We start from the raw sequence: 14196 nt of genomic DNA on the forward strand, positions 1-14196 counted from the left end.
GGCTTCGTAACGTTGACCAAATTGTGTTTGGTCTTGTTATGGGTCGTTAGGCTTCGTAATGTTACGGTTAAGTTAGGCTGGGATTGATTACGTTTCGAGTTACGTTAGGTTAAGGTAAGACGGTGGTGTGTCAGTTTATATATTTGTAATCCAGTATTTCCCTCTCTCTAAAGCCTAACCACCCCACCGTGTCAAACTCAAAATTCTTGTACACTTTTTTTTTTACATTTCCGTATTTAAACAAGACGAACTGCTCCGGATTATAATACTGCGTTGTTTCTCCCAGAAATAACGATGACAATAATAGTTAAAAAAAAAAAAAAAATAGCATAAACGAAGTTCCTACATACAATTTTAACAGACATCAAAAATGAAAAATAAAGAAACAACGCGACTCAAATACTTAATACGTCCTGCGCTTTATGACAACTGAAGCAGCCCTGTGGCGCTTCCCTCATGCAGTCACCGAGTGTTGTGGCAGCGAGGAGGTAATGGAACAGCAAAGCAGGATTTTGTTACTGTACATGAAAACTGATGTGTTGTGTTCAATGGTTTGCTATATCTTATTGCGCTTACTGTTACTTTCAGAACGAAAAAGGCTTCCAAGCTCTTACATCAATGGACAGGACAATTTCTGGTGTAAATGGAGTTTTTACGCCTAAATCACAAACAAGACAAATATCACACCTAGTGAAAATCTTCTACTAATTGTATTTTGGTGTGAAGATGAGAGACCACGATAGATAGTGGGCACCGCACGTTATTAGGTTACATTATCTGTGAATAACCATGAATATAATGCGTTCATGGATAACCATTATTTTTCTTTGGTCGTTACATAAATCTATGTATTAGAAAATGGTAACGTTTCCTGTCAACTTATGCACTACGTAAAATAATGACGTCCTACATGACTTTGAAAGCCAAATCTGAATGGAGCAAGTCTGGATCGATCAGAAATTTTTTAGAAAAAAATTAGCGTAAATACCCAAATGACCAGACAACCAGCTACAGAAAGACTAGTGGAGGAAATCAACACCGAAAGACTAAAATCAAGTAAAAATATAATCAAATGAAAAGTCCTTCATGGATAAGCGGAAAAAAATAAACGTTTCCCAGAATACGTCAAGGATCTCACCTGGACGTGGGCGAAATTCTAGCATGATGAATCAACAAAAATGTTCGAGTATTACGAAGACGGACGACCCTCACACGAAAATATTGTACACAAAACATACCTGAAAAATGAGAGAAAAATATATCAGAATCAAGAAAAATATACAATTTCTTGGTTATTTGTATTGTAAAAGTTCAAGAAAAACCTGTGAAACTTTATAAGGAAACTAAGTTATAATAATGGCGTTAATGTTAACCTACTTGCTGAAATAGGCACCTTCAAAATTATGAAACTAGATAATCCCATACACATATAACCCTTAAATACCATTTGGATGTGGTGGTACAAGGCAAAGACACGGGTAACATTCCATTATACGACCGAACGTAAACAATTCTTACTTAGAAATCGTAACATATTCGTCAAATTCCGTGTGGCACGTATGAACGAGCACTGATAATTATAGTAATATTCCTCACACCATAGAAACTCAGAACTTATCTAAATATTTACCACAGTGTACATTTGCATGACATTTACGTAGATATTTCGAACCCAACGTGTCCACACACCACTGACCTGCTACATCCTGCAACGAACACGAGTCCTGGTACTGGCAGATGTAATGCCAGCACAAACATTACTCTCACTTAGACTGTTGTTAGTACATATTCTCTGCACACTTCCACACGATCAGGTATTTCCCACAGCAGCCCAGTTTGAATATACTTCTCGACAAACACAGATATCAACACACACCGCGATCCGCTCGTCCAGCTGACGTTAACCTTATGGTAAATGAGGTTCCACAAACTTCTGTCTGGAGTACCGGCAGGCGGCACCGGTGTGGCATTATGGGAGAGAGACTTGATCTGCACCAATCATCGGCCACAATGCTTTGTTTACATTTGCTGGGCGACAACGACTGCTTTAATTACCTCTTATCGTCAAGGTACAATTACACGATAGTGGGTAAAACTTTTTTTTTTACTCATAAATGAGATAAACTAAAGAGCACAATTAACAAACGACAGTTCTCCAGGACTCAGGTAAATAAGACAATCTTCCATCAGTAAAATATTGATGACGCCTGAACTAGCCCGCCCACCGCGTGTTGACTGGTGCTTCGATACGGAGGATGAACCAATAGCAAGACCTTACAATAACGTATCTCTTATTTGTACAGTTCATTGTTGGCGAACCCATATGTATGATTACAGCATCACATGCAGTTGTGAAATTAAGAGAAACTGAACTTTGTTGTTTTTACGAGGTTATATATTCTTGTAGTAGTAAATTCTGACGTTAGCCATCTTTTTTTTTTTTTTTGCCAATGTCCAACTGTGAAACCCGGCCTGACAGGGTCGGGTTCGCACCGTCAACATTCCAACAACGACGAGTCTTTAACCCAGGTGCAATCCGTGCTTCGGGTTCACTGCTGGACCCAGCTAATAATTTTGCTTAAGGTTTATCCAAGATCCCATTATGAACCTTACTTCAGGTTCACTAATGAACCTTGCTGCGAACTTTACTTCAGGTTCACCCAAGATCCCACCATGAACCTTCAGATTCACTAAAGAACCTTGCTTCGAACTTTGTTTTAGGTTCACCCTAGATCGTGCCATGAACCTCGTTTCAGATGCACTGAATAATAACAAAGAATTTCTAAGTAAAGTCAAGACTCATGAGCCCTGTATCTGATCCTCATAGTTCCTCATATTCCTCTCGATGCAAAGATAACCATATATCAGGTTACACCGTCCCTGTCCTTAAGAAAGGACCAGACACCTGGACCATGACAGATTACAAGCAGCAGAGACGATACCCCTCAAGGTGATGCTCAGACAACAAGGAGCGACATAACTACGAACACAGTAATGACACAAGTAATCACGTTACCAAGGTTACTGGGAGGAATGGAAAGTGATAAAGCTGGTGTGGTGTGGGCACTATGAACAGACATACCGCACTCTACTACCACACTCAGCACTGACATGCAGAGTGTCCAGGGGAATATCTATCAGAAGTAATCGAAAAAGATAAGAGAGCGAGACAAATTCGCATGGGAATCTGCAGAAGTTTGTGTCAGAGTTTGGGAGAGTGTATGAAACGAGAAACGTGAGAGTAAATGTGGATAAAAGCATGGTTATTCAGGTTTAGCAGTACAAAGAGACAGGTTACCTGAAGTGCGAGTTTCAGTTGGAAAAAAAGGAGAAAGTGGGGTGTTTTAGATACCTGGGACAGCGAATGGAACCTAGGAAGTGGAGATGAGTCATAAGGTGGGTGAGTGGGTGAATGTTCTGGGAACACCGAGCAAAGTGTGGAAAGCGAAGCGACCTTTGGGAAGGTGAAAATAGGTATCCTTGAAGGTATAGTAGCTCCCAATGCCTAAAAACAGATGATAGGAAAGCTATAAAGGACCTTTAATGCTAACTGGAACCTCAGAGTACGATATTGCTGCGTAATGAATGTAGGTGGCGTTGGCTGGCGCCTAAGTTTTCGTCTGCACGTATACAAACTCGTCTTTCATAATTTTACTCTGTAACCCAAAAAAATAACTTTATAACTTGTAAAACACCATCATGTACATACATATATACATTTCATTCAGGATATATACCAATGAACTGATCCGCAAAAAGGGACTACAGTTGTATATTTTTCAAAAATAATGTGAGACGAAATGGCTTTTTCTCATGTACACCTCAATCTGAAAGCAAGAAAACATGGTCGGACGTTCTCACTGCTGTGTTGTGAGCAGAACACACACACACACACACACTCAATATATGAAAGAAAACGATCGGTAAGTGTTATTGTTTGCTCTTAACGTACGCTTATTGACCAATAACCCAGGAGTAACAATCTAGAATAGGCCTAACCGGTAGCTGTGAATATGTGATACCATGGGAATTTTCGTTTATTCATATTTGTTAACCTCTTAATTGGGAAGAATTCCCGATTGCTGTAATTGTTTCTGCAGGTGATTCGTGTGGCAGTATGCTGTCTGTGTGCCTTATATTATGAATGCGAGAGCAGAAAAGTTGCACCGTAGCTACAGGGTCTGCAGTCATCATTTTTTATCAAATTACGTGACTGGACAGACATCCTCCAAACTGAAACACGACGCTTCCTGGTTTGTTGGGCGTTCAGTAAGTGCATGCTTTTGAATTTTACAGTGTAGGTATATGCCTGCAGTGCTTACTGTAATGCTGTATCATACATCAAAGCCAATCTCTGTTATCCATAATTCATGTGGTATGCAGGTGGTTATTGAAATCCTATTTATGTAGTGGTGATTGGTAAGGTCTGTGTGCTTAACATGCTGTTAATTGCAGTACAATGTGTGACTTGTTGATTTCATTATTCATGATATATCAAATAATTGGGAAAAATTTGGAGAGAAATGAAATTAGGAGAAGACATAGAAAAACATCCAATACAGAGATTGCGGATGAGGGATAAATAATCATAATCATATGACTGATCAACAACATACAGAATAATACACGCAGAAAAGACAGTAGTGATCAAAATGTTACATAACAAGGTTAAAAAAAAGTGCATATATTGCTAACAGATAAATGATAAAGCAGACTGGAAGAAAAGCAAATAAGTTAGATTTCCAATTCGTCAACTGAATGATGGGAACTATAAAAGCCTGTATTCCTGTCATTGACCATATATGTACTGGGAGAAGATATCAAGGAGAAACTTCGCACCTACCTAACACCAGGATGAGTGAAACAATATACTGCCGTTAATGTGTATTAATGATTAATACTTGTTGCCCAAGAAGAATAAGGATATGCGTAACGACCATAGTGGGCAGGAGAGGTGGCCACAGTTGCCAATACGTACTTTGGTTATCCATTTTTCTATTAGTTGCAGCAGTCACTTTCCCATCATCGTTTGTATAGTCATTGGTAGCGCCAACAATGCTGTATGAGAACACACGAAAGAGGGTGGATGTTAGGAAATGAAATGTTTCAGGACAACTTGTGGTGTGAGAAGCGTTGATACGGTAAGAAAGAGGTGTGGTACTAGAGGAGTGTGGTTGAGAGTGCTGAAGAGGGTGTGCTGAAAGACTTTGGATATGTAGAGAGAATAAGCGAGGAAAGGTTGACATACAGGTTATATGTGGCAAAAGTGGAGAGGACAAGAGAAGGGAGATCAAAGTGAAGATGTAAGGATAGAGCGAAAAAAGATTTTGAGTGAGCGAAGCCAGAATATGGAGGATGGTGAAAAGGCGTGCACGGGATACAGTGCATGGGAAATATGTGGTATACAGGTGACGACGTGGTGTCCATGGACTGAACTAAGGCATATGAAGCAGGAGGAGAAACCGCGTAAAGGTTTGTGGGGCCTGGCTGTGGACATGGGGCCATAGTTTCGGTGCATTACGCACGAAAGTTTAAGGATGTATGTGAGGGAATGAGGTCTTTTATTCATCATTCCTGGCACAATCTCCCTATCGCGGGGCACCAGTAAACAAGTCTGAAAGATAAGCAGGAGAGAGAAATATAACAGACACAGGAAAGGCACCAGTCTCTCAAAACTTTCCTTATGTCAGGTTTAAAACGGAGACGAGCATGTCGTAACTACACGAGTACCTCCAGTGTGTGCACAGACTACACTTATTGTAGTGAGTGAGTACGGTTATTCAAGTGAAGTTACAAGTCTGTCTATTTAAAGAACACTAATATCTTATTTCTTATTTAACACAAAGGAGTGGGAAGTGTTTATGTGCAGCTCATGACAATTTTTGGACAAGTTCACCAGTGGCCATCAGAATTATATATAAAAAGTTTCATTTTAATCTATAAATAACTGTAAGAGGAACTGACTACACCAAACAGATAGATACTGTGCAACGTAATATAGCAGGAAAAAGTATCATGGAAGTTTCTGCAAGTCCTTTCTAATGCCACTATAACTTTACATGCATGTTTAATATACATATGATGCACTTAACAAAATTTCAGCTGAATCCTAGTAAGAATAGTAAGAATATTTCATTACGGGTAAACGCGTAAACAAAATCATTATATATCTCCGTTTATGATTTCCATGTCACAAATCAGTAAAGTTCCATTTTATTCAACTGACAATCGTAATCGTAAGCGAGAGCGTTGATTATACAAATTATAACACCCTCACTCGGGAGGAACACAGACAGACAGGTGTAATAAAGCAATATACCCTCTAATTACTTCGTAGCGGGCGCATGATAACACGGGCCATGAGAAAACAATCATCCACCAGTACTGAATAATAAGCCAGTAAGATGAGCTTGACGTGCTTACCACAACGTCACAGTGGCCCGGGGCGCGACCAACACACAAACCAGGAGTTCAGTATCTCTGGGAGACGTACGAGATTAATCATGTTCTCAGATACAAGAGTTTGTGTGTTATTTAATACAAGAATGATGGCGTCCCCTTGATTAACGATAGTGTCTGAGAGAAAATCATGCCAAAGTGAATAAGAATATCTCCTGGAAAACTAGGATCTTTCCTGTGTTTCATACCAGAAAAAAAAATTACATCAGGATATCTTTTCAGCACGTTATGATTTGAAATGAGACAAACCTGCATAAACGCATAAACAATATTGGAGAAAAACTATTGACTGAAAAATATAAAGCTAGTAAATGGAACCATGCAGAATAAATGCCAGGACAATAATAAAGTCCCGAATTAAGCACATCTCTCCCAATTTGTTAATGTGTCTATGTCGAATTAAGTAGACCAGCGAGGTGACTATTGCAGATTACACCACAGCCTTGCGCGTCGGCATGACGGTCTTGGGAATAAAATATGAGGCGGGTATATAATTACCAAAGGAAAATAACAAAGGACCTCATCTCAATCTCAGTAGGACCGGCGTTATTCATGCCAGTGAGATGCATTACCCTAGGGGAATGGAGACGTAATCGCTCCCACAATCTTGTATCCGTCAGTAATGTTTTGAAGCAAGACATGAAAATTACCGTACTTTTGTAAAGTGCTTCAAAACATATCATAAAATGATGCGAGTATGCTTCGAATTACGCCTAATATACCATTAATACGTGTTTCTGGTGCCACACGGATTTTCAGACGCTCGCAAACACATCTGTATACATTAATACATGCATGCATATTGACAGGTAAACAAACACAAATATCATTCACAGTAAAAAACACAATGATAAACAAGAACACAAACACGCACACAAATATGAACGCAATCTGATGAATATACTACCTAAAAACTCACATACACATGACATTATATTTGAGATCACAAACCCAAAAATACGTCCAAGATATCTGAAGAATTAGTACCTTAATAAGAGGATGATTACACTGTGGCTCCTTACCCTGGACATGGTCGTCTTCACAAGCCTTCAGCACGACCAGCCAATACCTCGGCATTGCCACCCTGGCCTGCAATTTATAGGTCACTTGGTCTCGACATAATTTCGTGTATTTACCACAAAACTAAGTCACTTATACTCTCTAACACTTGATATAACTCATGTACACACACACACACACACACACACACACACACACACACACATATATATATTATTATTTTGCTTTGTCGCTGTCTCCCGCGTTTGCGAGGTAGCGCAAGGAAACAGACGAGAGAAATGGCCCAACCCACCCACATACACATGTATATACATACACGTCCACACACGCAAATATACATACCCATACATCTCAATGTACACATATATATACACACACAGACACATACATATATACACATGCACACAATTCACACTGTCTTTATTCATTCCCATCGCCACCTCGCCACACATGGAATAACATCCCCCTCCCCCCTCATGTGTGCGAGGTAGCGCGAGGAAAAGACAACAATGGCCCCATTCGTTCACACTCAGTCTCTAGCTATCATGCAATAATGCCCGAAACAACAGCTCCCTTTCCACATCCAGGCCCCACACAACTTTTCATGGCTTACCCCAGACGCTTCACATGCCCTGATTCAATCCATTGACAGCACGTCGACCCCGGTATACCACATCGATCCAATTCACTCTATTCCTTGCACGCCTTTCACCCTCCTGCATGTTCAGGCCACGATCACTCAAAATCTTTTTCACTCCATCTTTCCACCTCCAATTTGGTCTCCCACTTCTCCTCGTTCCCTCCACCTCCGACACATATATCCTCTTGATCAATCTTTCCTCACTCATTCTCTCCATGTGCCCAAACCATTTCAAAACATCCTCTTCCGCTCTCTCAACCACGCTATTTTTATTTCCACACATCTCTCTTACCTTTACATTACTTACTCGATCAAACCACCTCACACCACATATTGTCCTCAAACATCTCCTTTCTAGCACATCCACCCTCCTGTGCACAACTCTATGCATAGCCCACGCCTCGCAACCATACAACATTGTTGGAACCACTATTCCTTCAAACATAGCCATTGTTGAGTATTCCTGGGAAATTATATGGGAGGGTATTGATTGAGAGAGTAAAGGCATGTACAGAGCATCAAATTGGGGAAGAGCAGTGTGATTTCAAAAGTGGTAGAGGATGTGTGGATCAGGTGCTTGCTTTGAAGAAAGAATGTGAGAAATACTTAGAAAAACAGATGGATTTGTATGAAGCATCTATGGATCTGGAGAAGGCATATGATGGAGTTGATAGATGCTTTGTGGAAGGTCTTAAAAGTATATGGTGTGGGTGGTAAGTTGGTAGAAGCAGTAAAAAGTATTTACCAAGGACGTAAGGCATGTGTACGAATAGGAAGTGAGTAAAGTAATCGATTGGTTCCCAGTGAATGTCAGTTTGCGGCAGGGGTGCGTGTTGTCTCCATAGTTGTTTAATTTGTTTATGGATGAGGTTGTTAGAGAGGTGAATGCAAGAGTTTTGGTGAGAGGGGCAAGTATGCAGTCTGTGGTGGATGAGAGAGCTTGCCCGCCTTTCACCCTCCTCAATGTTCAGGCCCCGATCACTCAAAATCTTTTTCACTCCATCTTTCCACCTCCAATTTGGTCTCCCAATTCTCCTCGTTCCCTCCACCTCCGACACATATATCCTCTTGGTCAATCTTTCCACACTCATTCACTCCATGTGCCCAAACCATTTCAAAATGCCCTCTTCCGCTCTCTCAACCACGCTCTTTTTATTTCCACACATCTCTCTTACCCTTACATTACTTACTCGATCAAACCACCTCACACCACATATTGTCCTCAAACATCTCATTTCCAGCACATCCACCCTCCTGCGCACAACTCTTTCCATAGCCCACGCCTCGCAACCATACAACATTGTTGGAACCACTATTCCTTCAAACATAGCCATGTTTGCTTTTGTAGATAATGTTCTCGACTTCCACACATTCTTCAAGGCTCCCAGGATTTTCGTCCCCTCCCCCACCCTATGATTTACTTCCGCTTCCATATATATATATATATATATATATATATATATATATATATATATATATATATAGATAGATAGATAGATAGATAGATAGATAGATAGATAGATAGATATAGGGTGTTTTGGTCGAAGTGGTGTACAAAGTGAGAGGGTTAGGAAAAATGATTTGGTAAACAGAGAAGAGGTACTAAAAGCTTTGCGGAAGATGAAAGCCGGCAAGGCAGCAGGTTTGGATGGTATTGCAGTGGAATTTATTAAAAAAGGGGGTGACTGTATTATTGACTGGTTGGTAAGGTTATTTAATGTATGTATGACTCATGGTGAGGTGCCTGAGGATTGGCGGAATGCGTGCATAGTGCCATTCTACAAAGGCAAAGGGGATAAGAGTAAATGCTGAAATTACAGAGGTATAAGTTTGTTGAGTATTCCTGGTAAATTATATGGGAGGGTATTGATTGAGAGGGTGAAGGCATGTACAGAGCATCAGATTGGGGAAGAGCAGTGTGGTTTCAGATGTGTGGATCAGGTGTCTGCTTTGAAGAATGTATGTGAGAAATACTTAGAAAAGCAAATGGATTTGTATGTAGCATTTATGGATCTGGAGAAGGCATATGATAGAGTGGATAGAGATGCTCTGTGGAAGGTATTAAGAATATATGGTGTGGGAGGCAAGTTGTTAGAAGCAGTGAAAAGTTTTTATCGAGGATGTAAGGCATGTGTACGTGTAGGAAGAGCGGAAAGTGATTGGTTCTCAGTGAATGTAGGTTTGCGGCAGGGGTGTGTGATGTCTCCATGGTTGTTTAATTTGTTTATGGATGGGGTTGTTACGGAGGTGAATGCAAGAGTTTTGGAAAGAGGGGCAAGTATGCAGTCTGTTGTGGATGAGAGAGCTTGGGAAGTGAGTCAGTTGTTGTTCGCTGATGATACAGCGCTGGTGGCTGATTCATGTGAGAAACTGCAGAAGCTGGTGACTGAGTTTGGTAAAGTGTGTGAAAGAAGAAAGTTAAGAGTAAATGTGAATAAGAGCAAGGTTATTAGGTACAGTAGGGTTGAGGATCAAGTCAATTGGGAGGTAAATTTGAATGGAGAAAAACTGAAGGAAGTAAAGTGTTTTAGATATCTGGGAGTGGATCTGGCAGCGGATGGAACCATGGAAGCGGAAGTAGATCATAGAGTGGGGGAGGGGGCGAAAATCCTGGGAGCCTTGAAGAATGTGTGGAAGTCGAGAACATTATCTCGGAAAGCAAAAATGGGTATGTTTGAAAGAATAGTGGTTCCAACAATGTTGTATGGTTGCGAGGCGTGGGCTATGGATAGAGTTGTGCGCAGGAGGATGGATGTGCTGGAAATGAGATGTTTGAGGACAATGTGTGGTGTGAGGTGGTTTGATCGAGTAAGTAACGTAAGGGTAAGAGAGATGTGTGGAAATAAAAAGAGCGTGGTTGAGAGAGCAGAAGAGGGTGTTTTGAAATGGTTTGGGCACATGGAGAGAATGAGTGAGGAAAGATTGACCAAGAGGATATATGTGTAGGAGGTGGAGGGAACGAGAAGTGGGAGACCAAATTGGAGGTGGAAAGATGGAGTGAAAAAGATTTTGTGTGATTGGGGCCTGAACATGCAGGAGGGTGAAAGGAGGGCAAGGAATAGAGTGAATTGGATCGATGTGGTGTACCGGGGTTGACGCTCTGTCAGTGGACTGGGACAGGGCGTGTGGAGCGTCTGGGGTAAACCATGGAAAGCTGTGTAGGTATGTATATTTGCGTGTGTCGACGTATGTATATACATGTGTATGGGGGTGGGTTGGGCCATTTCTTTCGTCTGTTTCCTTGCGCTACCTCCCAAACGAGGGAGACAGCGACAAAGCAAATATATATATATATATATATATATATATATATATATATATATATATATATATATATATATATATATATATATATATATATATATCACAAAGGCGAAGGGGATAAAGTTGAGTGTTCAAATTACAGAGGCAGAAGTTTGTTGAGTATTCCTGGGAAATTATATGGGAGGGTATTGACTGAGAGAGTAAAGGCATGTGCAGAGCATCAAATTGGGGAAGAGCAGTGTGATTTCAAAAGTGGTAGAGGATGTGTGGATCAGGTGCTTGCTTTGAAGAAAGTATGTGAGAAATACTTAGAAAAACAGATGGATTTGTATGAAGCATCTATCGATCTGGAGAAGGCATATGATGGAGTTGATAGATGCTTTGTGGAAGGTCTTAAAAGTATATGGTGTGGGAGGTAAGTTGGTAGAAGCAGTGAAAAGTTTTTACCAAGGATGTAAGGCATGTGTACGAATAGGAAGAGAGTAAAGTGATTGGTTCCCAGTGAATGTCAGTTTGCGGCAGGGGTGCGTGTTGTCTCTATAGTTAATTTGTTTATGGATGAGGTTGTTAGAGAGGTGAATGCAAGAGTTTTGGTGAGAGGGGCAAGTATGCAGTCTGTGGTGGATGAAAGAGCTTGGGAAGTCAGTCGTTGTTTGCTGACGAGGAGCTTGTTCGCGCAAGTCAGCGGTTGAGTGGGCGTCTGCATGAGCCTCCTCGTGTGCCAGTAGCTACTTAACTTTCCTAACACCAGAATTATGCTGCTAGTGCTCCAGGCGCACAATTACCTCTTCTTGCGCCTGTGAAGGCTTATGACAGAGACAGGAGGAACATACACAGTGGTGTCCTCTCTTGTCTCATGGTAACAACATGCAGCCTAACCAATCTGAGCTATCAAACCTGCCTACACCGTGCCGGCTGGCTCTTACAGATTTCTTTGGCTGACGAGGTGGGAGGCTTTTGGCAACAGGAGGCCTGACAGAAACTTCCAGCCCAACTGGGAGTAGTAGTAGTGAATGGCAATGAGGATGCTGATCTATCACTTGAGACCCAGCCCGACCGACTGCTTCGTAAGTTGTTTGTAAACTCTTCGGTGTGACACATGAGAACCTGTTCTTCCTTAATAAGGGAAAGAGAGCCGGTCCTCTTGTTGCAGCTCTTCGATTTCTTCTTGTATCGGCCCTTTCTGCAAACCGACCCGAGAGCCGCATTCTAGTCTTTCTTCTACTCATGGCTTCACCCAGTGAAAGCCATACATTTCTCTAGTTCTTTTCAAGTTTCCCTCATGGTAATTGTTGGCTATCGATCTCATGGTCATAGTTTTACGTGGCATCTACCATTTTTCGTCTTCACTCTCAAGCAACCCGATTCTGAAAAGAGGCCCTTTCCCTCTGCCCCTATCTACCCTCACGGGCGCCGCCATAAGGAACTCGCTCTCCATGGTTAGTGATTGCTTCAAGATTGATTTAAGCGGTATCGGACAGCGTGCTAGACCCTCCGAAACGTCTCGAGCCCACTTGGGGACACGAGTTCTACTCAAGGCTCCTCCCGGTTCAGCATCCTTGAATCCGTGTTGGTTTCTTTTCCTCATCTTATTAATATCAGTTCTGGCGGATGAACTCTCCTGTCACGAAGTCCACGGTGAAGGAATAATCCTGCGTCCAGGAGAGGCGAAGCAGGGACAACAGCATGTACTGTCAAGGTTCTGGGGAGAAAAAAAAAAAAAAAAAAAAAAAACAGAGGATGAAAAAAGAGCTTGCAAGCAAGAAAGCAAAACCTATAGGCAAGGTTGCAGCCCCAAACTTTAGCCTCACTCTCTCTGGAGTGCAGATGCTGCTGCTGCGGTCGCAGCCTCCCCAGGCGTCACTTGGTCTTTGGCGTGAAGCCATTTATGTGCCCGATAGACCTTGTGGGTCCTTTTACTGGAGCCCTTCGTCTGCCCTGTCTATAATTATATGGAAAGAGGCGCTTCATGATATACCTGCCACGCATGTCAGTGTGTTGTCCTTTTGGTACAAAAAGTTCTTCGTCAAATCTGGTGTCATATGATCATTATCGGTATCATAAAGAAACCTCAGGTTTGCACCTAAATCTCGTCTTGTACGTCCAATCGGCAGTCCTTCTCGAATAGTGGCATCTTGAATTTCAGCTGAGAAGAGCTCAAAGAAGGACTGACGGTAGAAGGGAACACGCTCTACATCCTTGGCTAGCACAGGCTGCTGCTACCAGAGTCTGTGAATTAGGGATAGCAAGACTCTTCGGTCGGTCTTTCTTCAGGCCCGTATTTCACTCCTCAGGAGGGTCTGGACACGCCCGTCCCTTGACCCAGGTGAGTAGAAGAGCTCATTCGACCTCCCTATGCGAAGCCATTCTCCTGCCCCTTGTATCATCATCAGGTGCACAGAGATGCTCCATGATGTATATAATGTCCTCGATTATATAGACATAAGTAGACCTACCGGGAGGAAAGGGATACCAGGGCAAGATCCTTAAGGCTTGGGCCTGGGGGGGGGGGGGGGTCAAATCTAAATATACTAATAAAGTAACTAATATAGGAAAAAATACATAAACTTAAATTCACTAAAGGTTATCATTTGTTTCTGGTCACGAGAAACCAGAGCCTCTTCACCCTGGGGTAGCATACATTGCAACCCTTTCCTAGTGCCCGTGTCAGCTCTTGGGCGACTTTGCCTGTAGTAACTTCTCTGTACCAATTATTCATATGATAAACATACAACCATATAAACTAGACGTAACATATCAAAGTACGAGAATATGATTTGTGTTAGTAATATAAAAATAAACGAATTTCAATC

At 41.6% G+C, this 14196-nt stretch overlaps 2 protein-coding genes across 6 annotated transcripts in view; one reads left to right on the forward strand and one right to left on the reverse strand.

Moving 5' to 3' along the window:
• Positions 1–14196, reverse strand: part of dnc (phosphodiesterase dunce) — a 1419595-nt gene that overhangs the window by 187561 nt on the left and 1217838 nt on the right. The window lies entirely within an intron of this gene.
• The window catches only part of LOC139749061 (transmembrane protein 222), a 40421-nt gene continuing 39749 nt past the window's right edge, over positions 13525–14196 (forward strand). Inside the window, exon 1 of the mRNA XM_071662511.1 lies at positions 13525–13709. The gene's annotated coding sequence lies outside the window, so the exon portion shown is untranslated. The remainder of the gene's footprint in view (positions 13710–14196) is intronic.

Source organism: Panulirus ornatus, chromosome 6 (assembly GCF_036320965.1).
Source record: "Panulirus ornatus isolate Po-2019 chromosome 6, ASM3632096v1, whole genome shotgun sequence".
Classification (NCBI taxonomy): Eukaryota; Metazoa; Arthropoda; class Malacostraca; order Decapoda; family Palinuridae; genus Panulirus; species Panulirus ornatus.